The 24,299-nt window shown below is 43.3% G+C and overlaps 1 long non-coding RNA gene across 2 annotated transcripts in view; it reads left to right on the forward strand.

Annotated features, from left to right (window-relative positions):
* The first annotated feature begins 20,433 nt into the window (after positions 1-20,433).
* Positions 20,434-24,299, forward strand: part of LOC128339886 (uncharacterized) — a 49,027-nt gene continuing 45,161 nt past the window's right edge. For both annotated transcript variants that reach the window (XR_008313295.1, XR_008313296.1), the window contains exon 1: positions 20,434-20,657. This is a non-coding gene — a long non-coding RNA (uncharacterized LOC128339886). The remainder of the gene's footprint in view (positions 20,658-24,299) is intronic.

Raw genomic sequence — 24,299 nt, forward strand, 5'->3', positions numbered from 1 at the left:
CTGCATTCAATTACACTTCAGCTGTGCTGTTAATGATCCCCTATATAAATATACTGTATCATACCATGCACCAAGTGTAAGGTAGTTGTCAAGAGGTCATACTGTTTATAAAAACAGATAAGACACAGCGTTGGCTCAAGCTTTCTGGTCTACTTGGCTTGAGAAATATGGTTTGATTTTTAACCCATTTTTCTCAGTTACACATTCTTTACAATGCAATGCAGTGGATATATTGTTGGCCACAATGCATGAAATTGGTGTGGGTAAACCACAGGGTTCTGTGGGCGCCACGACTTGAAATAGACTTGACCGCACACTTTACCTTTACCTTTATTCTTCTGATGTTGTATATCTTTGATAGCTGTCTTTTCTTTTGAATAAAAATGTTGAATGAGTGTCCAAAATCAATGAATAGAATTATTGTGTTATGTTGCTGCCTCGTTGGACCCCACCAGACTCCTCATCTTCTCTCTTTCACTAGGGATCTCTTGCAAGTTGTTGGATTCCCACTCGCATCATGGTCTTAATAGGAACATAGGAAGCTGCCATATACCGAGTCAGACCATGAGTCCATCTGGCTCAGTATTGTCTACACAGACTGGCAGCAGCTTATCCAAGACTTTATTTTTATTTTATTTTATTTTTACACTTCTATCCCGCGCTTCCTCCAAGGAGCTTGGAGTGGTGTACATAGTTATCTTTATCCTCAACAACCCTGACAGGTAGGTTAGGTTGAGAGCTACATGACTGGCTCAGAGTCACCCAGTGAGTTTCATGGTAGAATGTGTATTCGAACCCGGGTCTTCCCGGTCCTAGTCCAACACTTTAACTACTATGCTGTGCAGACTGGAGTATCTCTCAACCCTATCTTGGAGAGGCCAGGGAGGGAACTAGGAAATTTCTGCATGCAAACATGCAGATGTGCTTCCCAGAGTGGCTCCATCTCATGAGGGGAATATCATACAGTGTTCACACATATCTCCCATTCAAATGCAAACCAGGGTGGACCCTGCTTAGCAAATGGGGACAATTCATGCTTGCTACCATAAGATAAGCCACCTAATGGTGCAGCGGGAAGATGACTTGCCTAATGAGCAAGAGGTTATTGGTTCAAATCCCCACTGGTATATTTCCTGTATCAGGCAGCAGCAATATAGGAAGGTACTAAAGGCATCATCTCACACTTTGCAGAAGATGGCAATGGTAAACCGCTCCTGTATTCTGCCAAAAAAACCCCACATGGCTCTGTAGTCAATAGGAGTTGACACCAACTCAAGGGCACAACTTTACCTTTACATTTAAAGCAAGACCAGCTATCCTCCATTTTTAGAGGGGAGGGCGGTCAACTCCTGCACAGAATAAAAAGAGAGTCCTTGTAGAGACCCTGACCTGGAGGTCATTCTTCATCCTTCATAACAGAATCTCTTCCACTAAAATGGCACTATGAAGGGAAAATTTAGTTGCTATCAGTTGCTTCAGCATAAGAAAGAAAGAAAGAAAGAAAGAAAGAAAGAAAGAAAGAAAGAAAGAAAGAAAGAAAGAAAGAAAGAAAGAAGCAGATAGATAGATAGATAGATAGATAGATAGATAGATAGATAGATAGATAGATAGATAGATAGATAGATAGTAATTCATAATAATTTGTAAAGCATTGTCTCAGGCAAGAAGACACCTATGTAAGAACATAACACATTAAAAGGGCTTCAGTCTAGCATTTTGCTGCATCTCACAATAGCCAGTCATATGCCTCCCCAGTAACTAGTACCATAAAGGTACACCCACCCTATCTCCGACAAATACTAGTATTTGTACTTGTATTTATAGCTTGTATAGAAGAGTGGCTTGGACACACACCTCATATGATTAGGGAAAGATGCTCTGGTGCATCAGGAGGGAAGGGTGATCACATGTGATCAAGCTGGTGAGTAAAGTATTGTCTTATCTGGCCCATTATGTTCAACAAGCATAGTGCACTTCATATCTGAATTCATGTACAATCAGTCACACAAAAACATGTATATGTGTACACACAGCTATATGCACATTTGAACAGGCCTTAGATAGACTTTTGGTCTGTTTTAACAGGGCTCTTTTTATATTCTTATGGTGTTGATTTTAAATGAAGGAAGACTGGAGTTTAACAAATGCACTCTCAATTCATGTGAATAGCTTTTATGTCAAGGCATGTCCCTCTAAATTTTAACTTCATACTGAATACACAGAGATGTAGCTACCTCTGCATCTTCTTTCTGTGCATAGATTTGCCTTGTATATCAGTGCTTCAATGTATCAGTTTTAAACACTGGTCTGTTTATCAAGCCCTCGAATTTTTCCACCTCGCCTTCTTGTGGCTGACTGCCACATAGCTAGTGATTGGTGCCTATGACTCTGCAAGTGTGAGAGAGAAAGTAAAGGGAGTATAAGAAACAAGACCAGCATTGATCAAACCAGACAAAAACACAACTGTATGAAATCACACACAAACACACCCACACACCACATGCAGAATCAATAGCCTCTCCTGCACAGCTGTCCAGCTCACAGACACCAGCAAGTGAGACCAGACATACTGTGTTTATTTTTCAGATAGATTCCCTCCATAATCAGTTTCAGATTATATTTGCTTGTAAAAATATTTTGATGAAGAAGGACCACCACAGAAATCTATGTAAGCATGTAGATGCACATACACAAAGCATTTTTTTTGGTGGATAGATGTTCTCTTTAGAAATGCATATGGCTGTGTGAGTTTCCCTTTTCATTTGCCAGCCTCCAAAGTAAACCATTTTTAAAAAATTGCTTTGGGCTGTGGAAATGTAATTTTAACAAATTAAGACATCATCTTGACTGCTTTATGAAAAGTTCACACTGTTCAGTGTTCTTCATTTTCCTTTGCAGTCCTAAACCTCAATAGACATTGAGGTTCCAATCGACTAGACTCAGTTCCACTAAATTGAAGTGGGAAACACCTGGAAACATCTGTAGGATGAAACTGAGGGTCTTTTCACACATGGGCAAACTCAACCGATAATTAAGCACACTTAAACCAATTGAAATCAAAGAGTTTAGGAATGGGTAACTCTCCATTGAAATGTATGTGTGTGTCGTGGATGGGGGGGGTACCATCATGGTTGCAGGTTCTTTTGGCTAACTGTGGCAACTGTCTACTTTAAATACACTTCATCAGTTAGCATTAGAGTTCAGCCTGATGTGTTCAGAGATGTAGCTTTACGGAGCTCAGTGGTTCAAAATTGCAACAGTTCAAAGTTTTAATATGGTGTCCACATGTAAAAAAGGCAAGCATCACCATGCTAGGCCTGGCATTGAGATGCTTATTTTCTTTAGTGGACCCTCAGGGACCTAGTTTTGGGAGGCACAGGTAGCTTCAAAGGGAAGAGAAGACTGCTGAAAATCACCTATACCTCCTCATACACTGGAAAGCCCTGGCATGTCAGTGGAGGGTTAGTTTGGATAGCAGCAACTAGGCCTGTGCATGGACACAAATGTTGGGATTGGGTCTGACCTGATCTAATCCAACCCACAAAATTTTGGTTTGAAAAAGGGCCCTTCTTGATTTCAGGATCAGAGTCAGGATTGCGGTCAGACCAAAGTCAGAGTTGGACAAATCTTAAACATATTTTCAGAGAAACCGTGTATATACTCACTGTGAACCCAGAATAAAAGTTATCTCATACCAGAGAGTTGCAGGTGGAGTGAGGTGACATCAGAGACTCTAAGGGGAAGTGATATAACACCAGAGAATCACAGCAAAACCCCAGAAATCAGCTGCTTGTGAGTGAATGGGATAAAAACACTTCGAAAAACCTTGTAAAAAGTAACACTTGCATGGGTAGGCAGGCATACAGAGAGAGAGCAGAAATGCTCCCCCCACAGCTGTAATTTCTTTTTAAAAACAACAACACCCAGCCTCTCATTGCCATTTGGAGCTCTAGAAAACTCCAGTTTTAAGGGAAAGGGGTTGGAGAAGTCCAATCCGAACTGGGCTGGCCAAGTTTGTGTTTGGACTCTGTTAATTCAATACATCGGACCATGTCTCATTTTGCAAAAGCCTAGCAGTCACTGTCTTGGAACACACAAGAATTTGGACTTCAGAGCATATCCTTTGGCTCCAGTCGGTCCTAGGTTCAGATCCTTGCATCTTGAAGTGGGGCGGGGATACCTGTCTGAAACCCTGAGACTCTCTTACAAGAAATGTATTTGCCTCTTTGTCCCAGTTTAAACAGGAAAGAGTTATAGACGGTTGGAAATATTTAAAGAGATGTTTGCACACAGCTTTTTTGAAACATTCATGCACTTGCTGCAAAGTGTGGCTGACCTGGGTCCAATAAAGGTCAGTCAGAGTCCAAAGCAGTTGCTCTTTGCTAGTAACAAAAATAACAGTATGAACACAGTCGGTGCTTTGATTATTTTCATGAAAGAGCCTCCACCACCCTACTCTCTACATTTCTTCCAGCATAAAAGCGGAAGAGGCAGAACAACCAAACTCTGTATTTTATTATTTCCTGTGGCGATATGTTCTGCCTGCCCACCATAAAGAATGCATTACTGTAGTTTGGAGTATTAAAAAAAGGAAAGGAAAGAAATGGGCTTAGAGATTTCTGAAGCAAAGGAGATTGTTATTGCCGCAAAGGTAGAATTTGCTTTGCTTTTATTTCAATTTCCTAAAATTTACTCCGGTGTGCTCTGTTTGGTGAGAAAACCTGAAATGGATTTTATAAGCATTTCTTACAGAGCTATAATTATAACTTGTTATTAATCCTGCCCACACTAAGTGAGGTTCTTAACCAGAGGGTATGTATATATGTGTGTGTGTGTGTGTGTGTGTGTGTGTGTGTATATATATATATATATATATATATATCCATTTCCCTATGACATGTACGAACACTGGAATTTGACAATTATTCTATCTGGAGGAGAAAAAGCAAATGGAGAGATGAGGAATTAAGAAAGAGAACTGTGTGCTAGATGTTTCATTTTCTGACAAGAAGAGAATGCTGAGTTCTAAAGACGGAGAACTGGAAGAATACTCCCCATCTCTCCCCTGATGGTTCATTTTGAGAAGCAGGAGCACTTATAAGCCCAGCTTCTCCATCTTCTCAGGCAAGATTAGTAATATATATATAAGAAAAATTCATCCTGAAATACCATGCTTTGCTCTAACAGTAATTATCCCATCCTTTAACTCTGTGGGTTCAAATAAATGGAGAAGAGAATGGTTTTGCTGAAAATCACCCCAAGTGATTAAACCCCAATAAATCACCCCAAGTGAAAAAACCCCAAGTTTATTCTCTAAAATTATACAACTGACCTCTTGCCCAGATGCTGTCAGAACATAAGGAACATTTTCTGCCATGCATCAAGCAACAGTCCTGACATACTGAAAATAATCAAATCACCCTTTCCCCCTTAAATAAATGTATAATGTAAATAATTGTTTAAACACTTGATCAGGTGATCCTGTGGTTTGACAGGGACCTCCTTGCAGCCAGGTGGGAGAGGAGAAGAGAGGCAGGTGGACGGGTAGCTGTCTCAAGCAATCCAGCACTAAAGTTCTGGAGAGAGCAGGAGGGCAAGAATGCGCTTTATATATCCATCCCAGGGGTGACTGAGCTAGAGGGAACCCCTTCCTCCTTCTCTTGCTTGCAGCAGGAGGAGGGAAGACTGCTATATCCTCTTTCTGCAAGCGGGAGGGAAGAAGAGGCTCCACAGGGCCACAGACTGTGGGAAGCAAAGCAAATCTATTGCCTGAGAGGCTCCTGCCTGCCTTCCCACACATGACCACTTTTGGTCTGCAGGCTCTGCCGCTTGCCTTGATCAGTGCCGCGGTGAGTGGCAGAGCAGGGAGCTGTAGGAGGACGTCCTACTGCATCCCTAAAATACATCGCACCAGGAGCACGATGCATTGAGTGATCTTCCCTCAGCCAGATGCTCTTGCTGCCTGGCTTGCTTGCAGCCGATGCACAGACATGACCCTGAACCTGGGGATAAGGGCATACTCATGCTCTTAAACCCGGGTTAAACTTGGGGCCACGGGAGCACTGGGATTGGGCTCAATCCCGGCAGTATAGATGGGATTGTGTGTGGGCTGCCCAAGCCTGGGTTTGGCTGCCTATGTGAATAGCTTCACTGAGTACTAGATGCTGGGGCAGAAAGCAGAAGAGGCTACTGTTTTCCTTCCAGAAAAAACCTGGGGAAAGGAGATTGCATCTTTAGTGGGAGGAGCCATAGCTCCATGGCAGAGTGCATATTTTACCAGCAGGTGATCCCAGGTTCACTCTCCAGCATATCACAGGTAGCAGGGCTGGAGTAGGTCTTGGAGACCGGTTGTCAGTGAAAATACTGAGCTAGATGGACCAATTAAGGTAAAGGTAAAGTGTGCTGTCAAGTCAATTTCGACTCCTGGTGACCACAGAACCCTGTGGTTGTCTTTGGTAGAATACAGGAGGGGTTTGCCATTGCCACTTCCCGTGTAGTGTGAGATGATGCCTTTCAGCATCTTCCTATATCGCTGCTGCCCAATATAGGTGTTTCCCGTAGTCTGGGAAACATACCAGCAGGGATTCGAACCGGCAACCTTCTGCTTGTTAGTCAAGCATTTCCCTGCTGTGCCACTTAAGGTGGCCGTACATGGACCAATACTACTCTGACTCAATTTAAGGCAGCTTAATTTGTCTTTGTTGTGAGCTTCCCAATCTTGTTGCTGTGTATCATTACTTTGATGCACAATCAAAGCCAGGATGCTTCTGTTTAGGTTTAGATGTATCCTTACTCTGCTCCATCAGTGCTCTCCCTATGTTCTTAACAAAATGGGTGTGTTAGCCTTTATGTGCCACTGTTATACTGCTCCAACAGAAGAAGTCAATCTCCAGTGTAGGAGTATCAGTGGTTGCTTCTGTGATAGGGTGATTCCTGTATTGGATCAGGTTGCTCATACGAGAGCAACAGCTGTGCTCTGTCCTGATGCAAGCACCATTACCCTGGCCTGGATCCTATGCGCAGCCATCTGACTCCATTGAAAGATAATCTCAGAGTTCCTCCAAGGAGAAATTGACATTTGAAGAGGTATTTTAGGGTTTCTCCCAAGAAGAAACATTAGAGCATTTTTTTAGATGGTTTTTCCAAATTGTGCACAAATGTTCATAGGACGAGGCTGTAAAAAGCATGAAAAAGTAATGCATCTGTATTATGCCTTTGAATAATGAAAAACACCTGTATTCTAGCATGGCTTCACTGCTCCCCTGTTGTCCCAGAAATAGCAAGGTGGGAGTAACTTCTCACACATTCTGTACGGTCACTAACTCATTTGGGAAAGAATTTGCCACCTCCAAAAGTATACAGAACCAATGATTAAAGAAACATGATGGTTAATTAGCCCAAATTACTGTGAGTTCCAGTTTATAGCTTCAGGAAGTCATTACCAGTTTATCAGCTTTCATTGCTACAACCATTAATAGATATCATCTCTCACAGTTGCTGTGTATTTTTCAGGGAGGAGAAAAATGTGCTTAAAAACATCCCAGTCAGTTGAGATGAATAGCTACTGTAGCAACCCAAGGAAACTCCTTCAGGTTTTTATTATTTATTGACACTTATCATTAACAAAATAATCTTTCACTGGTTTCCCTGTATTTTTAACTAATTATATCCCACTTATTATTCAATAGCCTTGTTATTAGGTGCATGGATCGGGGTACACAAATGATTTTGTTCTGAATTTCTGAAAGATCTCACATTGAAATGTGTTGAAAATATTTTTATGTAGTATATAAAAAAGAGGCAATCCAGCAAACAATGTGTGCGTGTGGGTGAAGGGAGGGGGGCTAGAGACATCAGAATCCAAGACAATGGATCACACTAGAGATATGGTAGAATATAGAATTATCAGCTCCATCTGCCCTGCAACTGGTTCCCATTGAGCAATAGAACACATAGTATAGATCTCAGTTTCACATCTTCCAGCACCTTATTTATCATCCAATTCTTCTTCCAAGGAGCTTCCTCCCTATTTGGTCCTTCCTATAAGCCTGTGAGATGAGAGATAATGACTGTCCGAAGGTATCTGGCTTCCAGGGGCATATCTACGGTGGGTCAGGCTGGGCACATGCCCCAGGCGCCTCTTGAAGGGGGGCGCCATTTCTTAAAATTAAAATAAAATTTAAAAATGGCCACCAAAAACAAAATGGCCACCACACATGCTCAAATGGCCTCTGCGAGGCCCTAGGCCATGCCAGGCCTCACAGAGGCCATTTGAGCATGCATGGTGGCTATTTTGTTTTCAGCAGCCACTATATATATATATATAGATAGATAGATAGATATAGATATAGATATAGATATAGATATAGATATAGATATAGATATAGATATAGATATAGATATAGATCTCTCCACCACACGTGCTCAAATGGTCTCTGCAAGGCCCAGGTCTTGCCAGGCCTCACAGAGGCCATTTGAGCATGCGTTTCAGCCTCCAAAATGGGCACCACGCCGATCTTTGCAGGCCTGAATAGGCCCGAAAATCAGCCTGGGACGGGCTGTGGTGGTGAATTAAGAGGCCAGCAGGGGGAGGGGGAATGGTGAGTTTGTCTTTGAATCAGTGTGAAATCCTTAGTATTAAGGCCCACTGGGAGTTTCAGAAAGACAGTTAAAATGAGAGAAAGAGAGCAAGATATACTAGAATATATTCCAAGCAGTGACACAGTTTACTTTGCATATTCTTTAATTATTTTCAGAGTATCTGGGAAAAGTCAAATTCTCCCATTTATTTTTAAAACTTTTGTAATAGTGATGCTACAATTCATAGTAGAGAATTAGACAGGCACTTCTGTTTAGTTTTCCAAGTACACCTCTACATAGTATGGGTATTTCATGAGCCCCAGCTTACTGAAATTTGTCATTTTCCAGCATATTTTGGTCTGGCTACGTCCACTGCAAAATAGTTTTTGAAATATTAAAAGATTAACAAGCTTGACTTGTATTTTTCAGCTGATATTTTGGTAAAGTTATCTGAAAGATGGGTGTCAGATGTCTGGACAGGGGGCGCAATTTCAGTGCTTGCCCTAGGCGCTATTTCCCCTAGATAAGCCTCTGCTGGCTTCTCCCCTGATCCCCTAGAATAGTCCCTAGCAGGGGCATAGCAAGCTTGGAGTGTGCCCTTGGACTACATTTGAAAATGATGCTGGCCAGCGGGCATTGGAATCACCCCTCACATGTGATTAAAGGATGTGCTGAGATTGTGCCAGTACTTTCTTTAGTGGTGTTGAGGCAGAGGCATTCTTGCTGTGGCCCTGATGTTATCCCATATATTGGCTACTGTAAATTTGAACTGGCCCATTTTCCATCCAGGGAATTATTGCATTGAAAGACAGGTTATACATCTTCTAAGTAAAATTAATTAATAAATACATGGAGCCATGAGGTGGATTTTGGGGGCAAAATTGTCTCAACTCTCACTTCTTCAGGAGTTGGATGATTTATTATCCAAGACAAAAATCACTGGCATTCCTCCTAGCCCTTTTGTGGTCAGCTGCCTTTTTGTTTTCCCTAGAATAGGGATGAGCCCGAATCGTTTTGGTGCCTCTTTGAAGAGGTGCCGAAATGATTCGGCTCCCTGCAGCTGAAGCATTTTGGTGCGGGGCGAGGGGTGCCTTTAAAAGGAGGCAGGCAGGTCTTACCTGCTCCTCCCTCAAGCCTCTGCCCCGCTGTGCCACACCAATGTGGCACTGATCTAAGCAAAGCTGGTCTATGAAAGCGGCAGCCCATGCCGCTGGCTCCTTCAAAGGGATGTGCACGAACCGGTTCACAGGCCATGATAGAGGCCTGTGAACCAGTTCACATGGTGGCTGGTTCGAACCGTCGGTGGGCAGGGTGGTTGTAATTACCCCTCCTGCCACTTTCCCCCCTCTGACGCTGTCGTTTTTGTTAAAATCTTTGTGGTGGCAGCGGTCCTCCTTGCTGCCCCTACCCCCTTGTTGGTGCCCATATCCGGAAGTAACAGGCACGCATGTGCCTGCCACCAACGTGTGCTTGAGCACCGCCGACGTCCGCGCGCATCACACACGTCGCCGGGAGGAGCACAACGGCAACAGGATGCTGCTTTCATGGAGCAGCTTTGCTTAGAAGAATGCCACATTGGGGTGGCGAAGGGTGGCAGAGGCTTGAAGGAGGGGCAGGTAAGACTGGCATGCCTCCTTTTAAAGGCATCCCTCCCCGCCACCTGGGTATTGCCGAAGTATTTCGTGCACATCCCTACCGAAGAGTGCCCTAAATGACATTATATCATCATGTAGTATCTTTCTGGGATGCTGTTAGGGCTTGGCTGCAGCTGGCCCCTCCATTTGCTGCCACCAAAAAGACTTTTAAACTTGTGTGACTTGCAGTGGCTTGCAGTCACTTAAAGTCACTTAAAGCAAGACCAAAAACCTAGTAGTGTACTAAGAAATGGCCAGGTGGGCATGAGGTGGGACTAAAAAAAACCAAAACCTGACAGAGACACCAATAAAATATACTAAAAACAAGAACAGGTTTACTTGAGTTAAAAAGTTTTAAAAAATGTAAAACCAGTACAGGAACAATAACTGAAAGATTAGGTTGGCTAGTGTATAAAGCATACAAAACACAAACAGAAAACTTGCTAGTCTTTTGTGCCAAGGCCTAGCAGGTTAGAGTAGGATGAGCTCCTTCATTGCTACGTTGCCCGGAAGTTTCTGCCCAATCCCCTGCTGCTAGTGTGTTAGCCTTCTAGCTCCCACAATACTCAGCGGCCATCACTCTCATAGAACTCTTCTCTCTAAACACTACCTACTCCTCTCCACGAGCAACTCACCCACCCCCCGCCATGGCTGTCACACTCTCTCTTATATTCTGTTTCAGAGGGATACTTTGTCCCATCAGGGAATTTCCCCCCTCAAGGAGCCAGAACCTTCTGTCTCTGCCTGGAGACAACCAATGGCAACAAATGGCAACACTTTCTATTTTTTCCTCCAAACCTCTGAGGCTGACAATATATATTTTTTTTACCTCAGACAAGGCTGTAAGAGGTCCCTACATTTAACCCTTGCAGAGCCTGGAGTGGACAAAGAAGAAGGCAAGTACAAAACAAATCACAAACCATAAAACCAAGTGGAAAGGGTTCATTCCTTCACAGATGCATTATGAGGTTTAAAAAAAAGGGCTGGCAGGAGGAGCACCTGTGAATTTCACCCACCCGTCTCCTGAAAATTGGGGCACCCCCTTGAGATAGGCTGCAAAGGTGAAGGTGAACAACTGTCAGCATAGCAGCTCCATGCACTTACTACAATGCTATTTAAAGATTTAAGGGACTGGTCATTTCATAAAGCAACTACAATTTCAAGTCATTTCAGATAAGAAATTAAAATAGTAAGCAGACAGCTATTAAGGTGCTGATAACTATTGACGAGAACCTTGAAAAGATGCTAGGAAAAAAAGACTGTGCACATGAACAACCCTACCCTGAGTAGGGCTGCTTGTGTGTAGCACCAGGATCAAGTCCGATCCCAGCGCTGCCTCCCCTGGTAGCCCAAGTTTTGTACCCAGACTTTTACCTGGGTTAAAGGACCCAAGTGCGCCCTTTAATCCAAGTCCAGGATTGTCTGTATGCTCGGGCTGCACACAGCCCGAGCGTACACAGAGTTGGGCTCCTAGAGTGTCCAGCTCACTGTATGGTGCATTGTGGGATTTTTTGAGGCTGGGAAAATGAGTCCTGGCCTCCAGAGATCCACACTGCATGGAACAACATGGATTGTGTGGTTGTGCAGTGGTGCGCTGAGGAGGAATGTGTCGCTTGTCTGGGAAGAAGGAAGGTTCATCCCTGTCTTTTTCCCGGCCATCCCCACCCAACCAACAGCCATGTGTATGACCCTAAAGAGCATTTATGGTTGTTTCCAGCACAATAGCATTATACACATCATTTCATACAGCCAACACTTATTTTTACAGTTGGGCCTACTGTAACATCTGCTACTACTTTTCACTTTAGAACATTTGCATCTGTTTGTTTCATTCTTTCATTTCTTTCATTCAGTCAAACACATTTTGTAAACCCTCAGCTAATAGAATTGTAGGGATGCCTCCATGACTTTCCACAGCCAGTGTGAAAACTGAATATTTGCTCTTGCAGATAAGTATCCCTAACAGGCAACAAGACTGAGAATATTCTTAGTGATGGGCTAACTCCCTCTTCAGGCTCAAAGCTATTCTTTTCTGAGCTAAAAACTTACTGCCTTTCTGATCTATTTCTTTTTTAAGCTGTTACTTGAGAGCTACTCGCTGCTGTATACTTTACTGTATTGTCCCTTTTCTATTATCTACTAAACTGTTTTATTTATATTTTATTTTGTTGATTAGTATTAGTGATGTGCATGGAACCACAGAGGTGCAGTTCGGCGCTGGCAGGGGTCTCCCTTTAAGGGGGGGGGTTAGCACTTACCCCTCTCACTGCTTTCCCCCTGCCAGCGCTCTATTTTTTTAAAAAAGTTTTCAGGGCAGCAACGTTCCTCCCTGCCTCCCCTGCCCCCATTGTTGGCCAAAAATACAGGAAGTACATTCTGTGCATGCACCCATCCTCGCACAGTGTGCGATGTGCACGGTGGGCACATGCGCCGCCCGTACTTTCTGTATTTCCGGGCAACAATGGGGGCAGGGGCAGCAGGGAGGAATGCTGCCACCCTGGATTCTTTTTTCCAAAAAAATTAAAAATGGAGCACTGGTGGGGGGAAAGTGGTGGGAGCGGTAAGTGCAACCTCCTGCCCTTAAAGGGAGACACACACACACACACCGCCAGTGTCAAACTTTGAACCGGCACCAGCACGGACCAATTCACAGGCCTCTTGCATGGCCTTCAGACCGGTTTGTGCACATCCCTAATTAGTATAAAACTGATTAGTAAAACCTTTTAAAAGAAAAGGAAAGAAGGAATACCTTCTATGACGAATTCCACTTCTCAGAGGAACAGCAGAAATATTGGCTCGGAAAAGAGGTGCTGACTACAGAGATTGGCAGCCAATCATATCCACATTATTGTTTTTGGACTTGACACATAACTATGAGCTAGTTATTCTTCTTGATCATACCACTGTGTGTAATCCTAGGAGGGAAGAAGAATGACAACAGTTTATAAAGATCTCAGTGACCATGAAAACAGAAACAACCACAAAGGTCAGGCTCAGTCTGTTGGCTGAGTTCCACAAGGATTTTTCAGGCTGATTAGATTTGCCCTTCTAAATGTGTCCCTTCAGCCTGTGGAAATCCCAGACCAAATGGAATAAAAATCAAGCATTCATAATCACTGAAATGAATGCTTTGAGAACACCTTGCACAGAAAACGTAGCTACCTGCATGAAGTGCCTGCAGAGACACTTCCATTGTCTGTTATTTGAAATGCAAGTGTTGTTTTCCACCCCCAAAATTGGAGCTCTTGGTGAATTTCACATAAATTGAAATTCAAGACCAAGATGGGAGATCCTGCTTAGGCAAAAAAGCTGAAGAATCTCAAGGGAAGTGGAGAGTTTTGATAGGAGTAGTCAAATTTCTTGATATGAGTAGTCAAATTTCTGAGGGAGCTTCCACACATTGTTAAGCCCAGGCAAACATCCAAAGAATGTTGAGGAAAGCTTTAAACACTTTGATAAGACTAGTGAAATTTCTCAAGGGACGAGGAGGATCACAACCCCATTTTAAAATAATTCTGTATTTAATCACTGGGTTGACATCCTGGATAAAATTACTAGATGAAGTCCTATTGACATTTCCTAGTCCTTGAGAGTAACCCCTGAATAATACTGATGAGAAAATTAGTACTACTCTTCCACTGTGTTGTCCTGAGGAACAACTAAATAACTGAATTGTTCCTTTAAGTGCAGTTCAGCTTCTAGACTTCTGTTTCCTTCTCTTCTCTTAGAAGCTGTAGGCCTGGGTTAGGAATACCTCCAGGGAGCTGTATACAGACTTAGGGGAAAATCAGATAAGTTGATAGCTTTGTGAAGCCTGAAGCAAATAACCAAAATGTAATGGGCAACACCAGGCCAGCCCTTGCCAGATGACATTTTGGGGGAAGAATATATGGGATGGGTGAAGGCAAGCAGAGGCTCTGCTTCTCTCTACATGCATTCATTCGAAAGTCTCAAGTGAGACTACTATGCACAAATGGCTTTCTCTGTATGATTGGGAATCCTAAAAGTTGGTTATAGATGAATATTTAAGAGAATGTCTCCTTCACCATGAGCCCCACTGCCTGTTTAGATCATCTACAGAGGTTCGCCTGCAGTTGCTGCCAACTCATTTGGCGGCTACTCGGGAACGGGCCTTCTCCGTTGCTGCCCCTGGACTTTGGAATGCACTCCCTTTCATGATAAGAGCTTCTTCATCTCTGGCAACTTTTAAAAGGACATTGAAGACACATTTATTCACCCATGCTTTTAATTAGATTTATGGTTTAAATTTTAATGCTGGTTTTAAATGATTTTGCTGTTAATGTTTTTAATATTTAAATGATTTTAATTGTTTAATTGATTTAGTTTTGATTTTAACTGTTAAGTTTATTTTAATTGTTTTTATCTGTTGTAATCTACCCTAAGACATTTTGGAAAAGTGGTATATAAATCAAATCAATCAATATAGAGATGCTATGCATTCTGACCAGTGGTCCTTCTAACTCATTATTGTCTATACTCAGGGCTGTCCTTAGGGCAAGGCAACCGGAGTGTTTGCCCCAAGCCCTGTGCTGGAAGGGGCCCTGCGGAGGATGGGCAGGCCATGGGCACACACTGGCCAAGGCTGTAGGTGGCCCTATCCACCCCCAGCACAGTACCTCCAGTTACTGTTGCTGGTGTCTATCTTATGTTTCTTCTTAGATTGTGAGTCCTTTGGGGACAGGGATCCATCTTATTTATTTATTATTTCTCTGTGTAAACCACCCTGAGCCATTTTTGGAAGGGCAGTATAGAAATCGAATTAATAATAATAATAATTAATGATGATGATGATATACTGCCTGATATAGACATCTCTTGGCGGTGTATAAATTAAAAACACAACAAATATTAAGACAGTTAAGATTCACAAAATGAATAAAACAAGATCACAGATAAAAACATATTACATTCAAAAATCTTCATTTAAAAACCTGAGAAAACAGGCCCATCTTGAGGATTTTCCTGAAAACAAACAGAGAAAGGGATGCTCTTATTTCAACAGGGAGCATGCACGGCATGTGCTGTACCACTGGGTGCAGACCCTCCTCTCCCCTTTTCTGATTGTATGGAGAGGCTCAGATGTGCGTATACATACAGAAGCTCTATTCAGGTGTTCTTTAGGAAAAGCTGTATTTGCATACAGCCATCAAAAGAGGGGCTAGAAGTCCCGCCCCTGTCAGTCATCCCCAGCAGTGCAGATAGAGTCGCGACTCGTCATCCCCAGCAGTCATGGTTAGAGTGGCATTCATCTCAAGAGGAGAAAACTCTATCTGTAATGGCAGGCATTCCCGGATTGGGAGGCAGTGGCACTGGTCTTCAGACAAATGCTGATGTCATCGTTAGTGGTGCATGCAAGGGGGTGGATGATAGGCCAGGATTTCTGGACCCACTTTTGACTTCTGTGAGTACAGCTTTTTCTTTAAAATATCTGAATAGGGCTATAAAATAAAAGCCCTGAATAGGGCTATAGAGTCGGTGTCAACTCTTGGTGACCACAGAGCCCTGTGGTTTTCTTTGGTAGAATACAGGAGGGGTTTACCATTGCCTTTTCCCGTGCAGTGTGAGATGATGCTATTCAGCATCTTCCTATATTGCTGCTACTCGATATAGGTGTTTCCCATAGTCTGGGAAACATACCAGCAGGGATTCAAACTGGCAACCTCTGCCTTGCTAAGCAAGTCATTTCCTCGCTGCACCATTAGGTGGCATGCAGGCACTCTTTAAACTGAGATAATGGCAGAGCCTGCTACTACAGTCCTGTTCTCTTCTATGTGCATTAATTTGATACTGTTTACAAAAGTTATCTGACTAGCCCTAGATTCTATCCACATACAAGAGGGATGCTCTGTATGGGATGCACAGAGCTCAAGGAAAGGGACAGTGGACACAATCCCCTGTGTGTAAGTTCAGTTCCTAACCACAATGTCTGAACAGGTCTAAATACAAATACATGTTAGAATTCTTGCTTTGCACAGAAGCATATGTTGAAGGAAAACCCCTGACTGTATTCATTCCTTACTTGATTCTCGGATGGTTAAAGAGAGTTAAAGGAGTGAACCATCCACTATAAGTGACCTTGAGCAGGCACCCTTATAATCTTGTCCGCGAGCTTATTTGTTCAGGCAGTGCTCATTTTCTGCAGCCTATTATTTTTTTTCTCTCCCCCCGCCCCCTGCTACAGTCAATGCCAAGCCCCTAGAACAGTTTTCTTAGAAGACTATTTTCAAATATACAAATTAGGAGCTACAGGAGGAAAGGGTAAGAAGCTGAAATTTGACAAAAGGGTTCCCACAGAAATTAGTTTAATGACTGCAGCAGCTGAAATCCCTGCTTTCCTCATGGCCTTCCTTCTAAATCCTTGCTCTCCAGTGATACAATAAAAAAAAACAGACAAGCAACTAAAAGAGAATCACTGATGCAGAAAGAGTACAAACAAAAAGCAGAGCATTTGCTGGTACAAGAGTGGAATGTGATTTTCTCCTCCGTTTTCTCATTTTTAAGCAGTTGCCTGAGGCCATTTCCAAGGAGTAGAATGTATCATTACATAACATGTCATTACTTAGCTTGCCAATTAAATGGAGGCAGGCTGGTAGGTCCACTTGTCTGCCGAAAAGAGCCAGTAAAATAAGCTATCTCACCTGTTTTTCTGCAGGAATGATAATTTGTTGGTAGCATCCAGTGGCCAAGGATGATGATGATGATGATTTTTAAAGGATAGCATGTGTCAGATTTGGGTGCTTCTTATTAAAACTGAACTTCATCCAAGCAGCAAGAGGAGTCTCTTTGTTGGCAACAGTCATGGCATGGAAGTCCTTGTTCAAATTAGCAGGTGTCATGGTACCACAGCTGAGACTGTTGACATGCAGCATGTTTACTCCAAATACAGTAATTCTCACTGGCTGACATAAGGAAAATTACTCAGAGTAGTCCCATTGAAGTTAAAAGGACAGGTTAGGCATTACCTCATGGCAGACATGCAGAATGAGCTAATTTGTGCTGGCATAAGAAGTTAGCTTTGTTGTGCTAAAAATGGAGATTTGTGCTAAAGTGTTATTGTGCTAGAGCACTGTTGAGCAAAAGTTCCCATTAAAACAAATGAAGTGTGCTGGAGTTGCACAACCATTGCACAACTGCAAGCATGCTTGAGGTAGTGCTATACTAGTATGTAGCACAAACTCCAGACTTCGCACAACTAGCTAACACAACTGTTTTATGCTAGCCCAACATCCTTCTGCAAGCAGCATCTGGAGGAGTACCACAGGTTGAGAACACCTGGTCTAAATTTTCCTCCCTATCTTGATTCCTGTTGTTACTTTCTCAGCAGTTTTATACTCAATACTGCTGGAGTGATATGGAATATCAGTGCCAAGCCATTCAAAATACGAGAGAAGAAGAAAGACTTGGCCTGGCACCTGAAACCTAATGGTGAAGGCACCAGGTAGAGATGTCAAGGGAAGTTTATAATTTGGGTGCCACCACAGAAGAGGTCATCATTTTGCTAACTGGCCTAACCTAGAAAAAGGACTCTGGAGAGAAACTTAATGGGTGGGTAGGTTCATATGGAAGAAGACAATTCTGAACATACCCTTGAATATGCCCTATATTTGGTTCAGAATAATTTCCTGTATTCAAAACACATATTTTCCATTAAAACAAACAACAAAAACAAATACAAATCAGCTTGGTGTATACAGGGTGAGAGCATGTTTTACCCTCCAGATTCCAAACAGAGGGAAACATACAGTAGATGATAATCAGCCCTTATAATGGAGTCCTAGTTACAGTTTGATGTGGGCCTACATGGAGGATATTTATTCCACCTTCATCCTTCTGTCCAGCTCTGTTTCCTAGCAGGTGAAGTCTCATTAGCAGTTAGTTGGTTTATGGTAACTGCTTTGGAAATGCATTCAGAGCACTAATTAAAACAAACAGAAAGCTGCCAACTAATATAATCTAAAACAAAATGTTGAGACAAGGTCAAGAAAGGTTTCTCATAGAAAGAAGCATCCAAATAATTTTAAGGAAAGCAACAGCAACAACAAAAGCATCACAAGACTAACAGTATTTCTCTCTCTCTCTCTCTCTCTCTGTGTGTGTGTGATTCACACATCCCTTAAAGAGGTTGCATTTGTAAACTGTTCAGCGTGACACTCTTTAACACAAAGGAGCATGTTGTTTTCTTCAGAAATCTCCAGTTCACAAAAGGATCCAGCAGGTCATTTTTCACCATCTGATTATCACTCTCCTTGTAGGGGCTGAGCAACCCTTGTGCAGAGTCCCCCCCCCCGCTCCAAGAACCTGGGCTGCCGTGCACAGGGGCCATGCCTGGTGCCCCCGCCATGTCCTGTGCATTTTTGAAAGGCTTCAGCCAGCACTGGGTTCCCAGTCTGGCCAGGAACACATCTCTGCTTTTGCAAGCAGGGAGAGGCACTACTGACTGTGCTGCAAACGCAGCACAAGCTGAAGTTTACTAGCAAATGGGGTGTGTAGCCCTTTTTGCTAATGTGGCCGCACACCCTGTCCCTGACATCAGATGAAGGGGCATGGCTTGGGTGGCGGTGGCTGCTGCCGGCGGGATGGACAGGGGCTGCCAGCGTCCTCCGCCACTGCTCCATGGATGCAGACATATTGAATTTTAGAGCTGGAAGACTCATTGGAGATCTTCTAGTTCAACCTCCAGCTTAGCACAGGAAACTGCTACAATATCCTTGACAGATGGTTGTCCAGTCTCTGCTTGAAAATCTCAGAATTCATCACTACATGAGATAGACGGTCCCATGGTTGAACAGTTCTTACAGTTAGGAAATTCCTCCTAACTAGCCAACCCCGCACAGAGCATCTGTGAGCTTTTTGGGGCTGGCGGTTACCTCCCCGCCCCTTCTGCCTCAGTCTCTGCTTCCGGGTTCAGCCATCTCTCCTACACACTGCAACTTCTGCCCCCCCTTCTTTCCCCTCTCCTGGGCCTTGCCTCCGTGGCTGGACCAGGCCCACCACCTCTGGCCTCCATGGCTGGGCCACTACCATGGCAACCAAATCTCCTGGGTGCGCCTCAGCCAATCAGGCGCGTCTGCCCCCCTGCCAATCAGCTGGGATCTGAGACACATTTCAAGGCACACCCAGGAGAATTAATATAATAGATGTCCAGCCTGAATCTGCTTTCTTGTAATTTCAGCCAATTGGTTCTTAATGCCCCTCTGCATACACAAATTCATAATTTGAATTCACAAATGTAAAATGCATTGTAAAAAATTCACAAATGTGAAATGCATTGTGTAATGCAAGATCTAATAATATATGGATGCATTCCGCAGCACCGTTTGGAATTGCTGAAATTAAGGAAATTGCTTGTTGAGTGTATCTAAGTTTTGTTGTATCAAACATTTAGGTTATGCACATGACCAAAAATGCTGGTGGGGTGGAGGGCTGGTGGGCGTCCCCACACACAAGAGATTTTTGTTTACAGGCTCTGCCACTAAGGAGGCATACGAGCCATGCCACAGTGAATGGCAGAGCAGGCAGCCAGAAGAGGAAGTCCTCTGATATCTTTCATTGCATTGAGGGATCCTCCCTCAGTTGGCAATCTTGCCTCCTGGCTCTGTGCGTGGGCTGCCGTGAACCTGGAGTTAAGGCCATGCTTGTGTCTTAAACCAAGTTTAAAGCCTGGGGTAAATTCCCAGGCTTGGGGCCGAGGCAGCACCGGGATCTGGCTCTTCACACAAACAGCCAAGCCCAAGCTGGGCTGCCCAAGTCTGAGTTTGGCTGGTCGTGTGAACAGCCTCATTAGATTTCTCAAAGTATGACCAGGAGCATTCATATGAAAAAAGAAACTTATTTGGGAGAAAGCATATGTAAATCAATAGTCCCATGTCAATTTGATTACAGTATAGCTTGGCAGTGCTTGAAGTACACATCACACAGGCCTTACTCTGACACTTGCCTCCAACCACTGTGGACCAAGGGCTGAGGTTAATCAACACTCATAGCTGGCCCCCTTGCGCATCTGCAGTGCCTCAGAAGATGGGAGAGGAAGAGACTGACAAAAACCCTGGTCCCAGAGCAAGTGTCTCATTTTGTGCACAAGTATGAGAGGCATTCAGCATCTGGAGCCTGCTGTGAGTGGAGCATTCCAGTCACCATGGCAACCAGGCATTGCCCACCTGGCAGTTTCCTTGAGGTCCCTCATCAGGATCTCCTCTCTCATTACCAGAAGCTGGGCTGTCTTGGCACTTTGCCCCCAGTTGTCCCCGTCATAGGGCAGAGAGAGAGGCGAGCCACCAAGCAAGGCGGAGGGCAGCAATCCCAAACATGTACAGAGACCAAGCATAGGGAGAGGGGGAATCAAACAAGTGGAAATATGAGAACAGGCATAAGGCACTTTTGAGTTTTGGTCCTTGCTACTGACAAATTTCTTCATGTGAAAAGGTAGAAGCTGTATATAAAAAATTCAGTTTCATTGAATATGAACTTATGTCATGGAGGAAATGAGAAGGGGAGAAATAGACTGAACAACCAGCTAAACTGAAGCTAAGTGTCTTAACCATTAATGTTCTTCCTTTCTGATAGATAGACCTATGAAATCTTCTGTCTCTTAGATAAATATCTTTAGGAAATGAAATCTATATAAAGTTCAAAACTATGGCTAGGCTTCTACAAAATGGCTCTACAATCATGTGGTGTGGTTTTTTGTTTTTTGTTTTAAAGAAAACCTAGTTAATTTTGGAATTGTGCTTGGAGTTGTTCCATAGGAGATATTGATAGAAGAAAAGATTCCGGCTGGTATATGAACATCCCTTGCCCACATTATTTAGGCAAATCCCATCTTTTCTTGGCCCTTTTCATCTCTGTGAAAAATAATTCTAAACTTGTTACACATTTAGCGGAGAACATCTGGATCCCTGGATAAAAGCACACAACTGTCTCATATGATTTATGATTCCATCTCTCTGCTTATACCTGGGGCCAAGTTTGGGTTCCCCCCCTCCCTACTCTGTCTCCCCACACCCCACTCTCCACTCCTCATTCATATAACTTTGTCATTTTTAAGTATTTTAAGATGGCTTTCGCTTTCCGCCTGTCCTAATAAATCCAACTTAAATGCCTTATGCTTGTTACTGTAGTATCTGCTCGACGAGTAGATTTATTGCTCCTTGGATAGAAGAATTCCAAACAGAGCTACTTTAAAAATAACAACAATAATGGGGCCCCAAGACAGTAATGTGAAGTGGCAATTTAATATTTTCTTTCCTTTCTTTAACTTTGCAGCAGAGGTTTGTTCAGTGTTTTACATGCTTCTGATAATAAAGTTAAACAAACCTAAAATTAATGTTTCAAGCAACTGACTGAGAAAAGAAAGAAGACAGAGCTGAATATAGGAAGTAGTTTCTCCAAGGTCAAGAAATACTGAAACCCAATAAGAAAAAGTTGGGTGAATATATAATATGCATTATTGTTATTTAAAAAGACATGGAAAATGTATTTATTCTATTCAGAAAAATAGAAACATGTCCAAAAAAAATTTAAGCAAGACTCAACATTAATTTTTATTGTAGATTATTGAAAGCATGGGGCACAATCAGTGAGACTTTACAGCAATAATTGTGTGGTAGATTATGGTCGTATGGCCACATTGGTTCCAGTTTGCCAAATAGGAATCCTTACATACTCTAACTTTGCCATCTGGGAAATCTTTTGACCCAGATTCAGAATTTCCTTTATGCTGGATATATTTACCAAAGTAGAACTCAATATGATGGAGTCTGTAATTGTTCACATTTATAGAATATTGTACACCGAGAGTAAATTAAAGGATAAACTCTCTCCTCATAAGACAACTTCATGTCATACTGTTGTGCTATTTTAAAATAGTGCAATATGCGATTGTGCAAAGTGCAATTGTCTATTCAATTCAATTCAATTCAATTCGATTCTATGAGTTGTGTTTCTTTTAATTGCATTTTCCCCTTTATTTATTTTCATAATTCAGAGTGCATGCTTAATATCTGTCCAGACACTTCAAAATCTGGAATTCCTGGTGGAATTCAAATGGAATGAATCTCAAGGGATAACAGAACAATCACAAAGCAGAACTGAGAACACTTACTGGCCGCATTTGCATGTAAAGTGAAACCGGAGGTTGCTGAACCCATGGTTAATTTTTCAAACTGTGAATCGTATCACAGATGTTCATACAACCATGGCCTGGCAACCTCCCTATTCAGAGCAGGGGAGCCCCTCCCTCTTCCTGGTCCATGAGGCTGCATCCTAGCAAGCTCCATAGTGCTCACATAACTGAACTGTGGGCAAGGCTTCAGCACGTCTCCAGGGCAGCAGCCATTGGCCACGATCTTCAAGGGGGCATGCCAAGTGTGATTTTCAGAATGGTCCACATGCCCACAGCAGGGAAAGGGTATTTAAATAACATTATATGTCATGCCATTCAAGCCCTTCTTCTGACAGTGATTGCACTGCTGCCCTCATAAAAGACCTGCAACAAAACTGTCTTGCACAAGCACAATTTCTGGCAGGGAGGGATGCAGGTGGCGGGGGACACACTATTATCTAGTTACCCAGGAAAGGGAAGGGAACATGATGACTTACTAGGAGGGGATATGTATATGAGGGAGGGCAAAGGATCTTGGGGTCAGGCCCACTGTGACCAAGGATGTCCTTGTGATGGCTCACCCCTGCAAAGCAGTCCATGCAGACCAAACCACACTCTTGCCCCCATGGTGGCTTGCCACCTAGGGATTGGCCCTCTCATGAGAGGGCCATTCTACTGGGGATGACTTTAGGCTCGAAAATCTTCGATCTTCCATTGGACTGTGCACTGAGTTGAGCCAACCCCCAAAGGGGGCTGCACTTGTGTGGGGCACCCTTTCACTCTGGTTAATCATAGAACTTTTCCACAGCAACATCCCCCTTCCAGGGAAGCTAACTGAGCAAAGAGGCACCTTTTAAAAATGGCGATTCTCTTTATTGAGCAGGGGGAGAGCAACTGGCCCTATCCAGTTCCTGCACACCATCCCTCCAGTGGCTGTTGCTGGTGTATGTCTTGTGTTTCTTTTTTAGATTGTGAGCCCTTTGGAGACAGGGATCCATCTTTATTTTTATTTCTCTGTGTAAACCACTTTGAGAACTTTTGTTGAAAAGTGGTATATAAATATCCATTGTTGGTGGTTCTCCTGAGTTGTTCTCATGTGTTGTGAAGGGGTATCCCCATGGCCTTACACTCTCATGAATGAGCTGTCCTCTCAGGAACAACATCCATCATCATCACATATGTCAAATTTCTCCTTTCAAAGGAGCCAGTGCTGATCCTTCTACCCGGTACTGCTCATGAGTAAACCTAGGGACTGCGCATGTTCCCCCAAGGAGAAGGGGCTTGGCCTCACTTCCCCAACACCATTGTACAAAAATAGGCCTTGACCATTCAGGAATTCCTGACTGGGGCTACCTTTTAAACCCAACCTTGGGTATCACTGCCATGCCATATGTTGGTGTCCCAGAACTCTAATGGGGTCATTGTGTTTATGTTACCACTTCGAGTGCATGGGCTTGTGAACATACATTCTTGTTTCTTCATTTTTGGAGAGAAAAGTACTAGATGACAAGCCGTCTTGTCATCCCATACTCTTTCTCTTCTCATTGTTGGGACGAGGGGAGCAAGAAAGCAAGGGACAGAGTGGGAAGAAGTAATGCCCCTGTGTGACTTTGCCATTTGATAGGCTGATAAGCTTTGGATGGGACATCTTGGCATCCCTGTCGATAGGCAACTGCATTGCTGGAATGGAGACGGGGGTGGGTGAGGAAAGTGCTCGGAGAGGAGGCCAGTGAGAAGCACTGCAAGCATGGAGCAGGCATGATTCTGGGCAGGTCTGCACTGCCATCTCTATGATTATGGCTCCAGAAAGTGAATGAAACTGCAGTTTTGGTGCCATCTACATTCAGATGTAACACTGCTGCCGGAAAACCTGAGATTATGGCAGTGAAACCCACTACAAACCGAAGGTGAAAACTGGAGTTTGATGATGCAAACCTAAGGTCATTTTTGCCGTGAAACTGCGG

The sequence above is a fragment of the Hemicordylus capensis genome, chromosome 1 (assembly GCF_027244095.1).
Source record: "Hemicordylus capensis ecotype Gifberg chromosome 1, rHemCap1.1.pri, whole genome shotgun sequence".
Classification (NCBI taxonomy): domain Eukaryota; kingdom Metazoa; phylum Chordata; class Lepidosauria; order Squamata; family Cordylidae; genus Hemicordylus; species Hemicordylus capensis.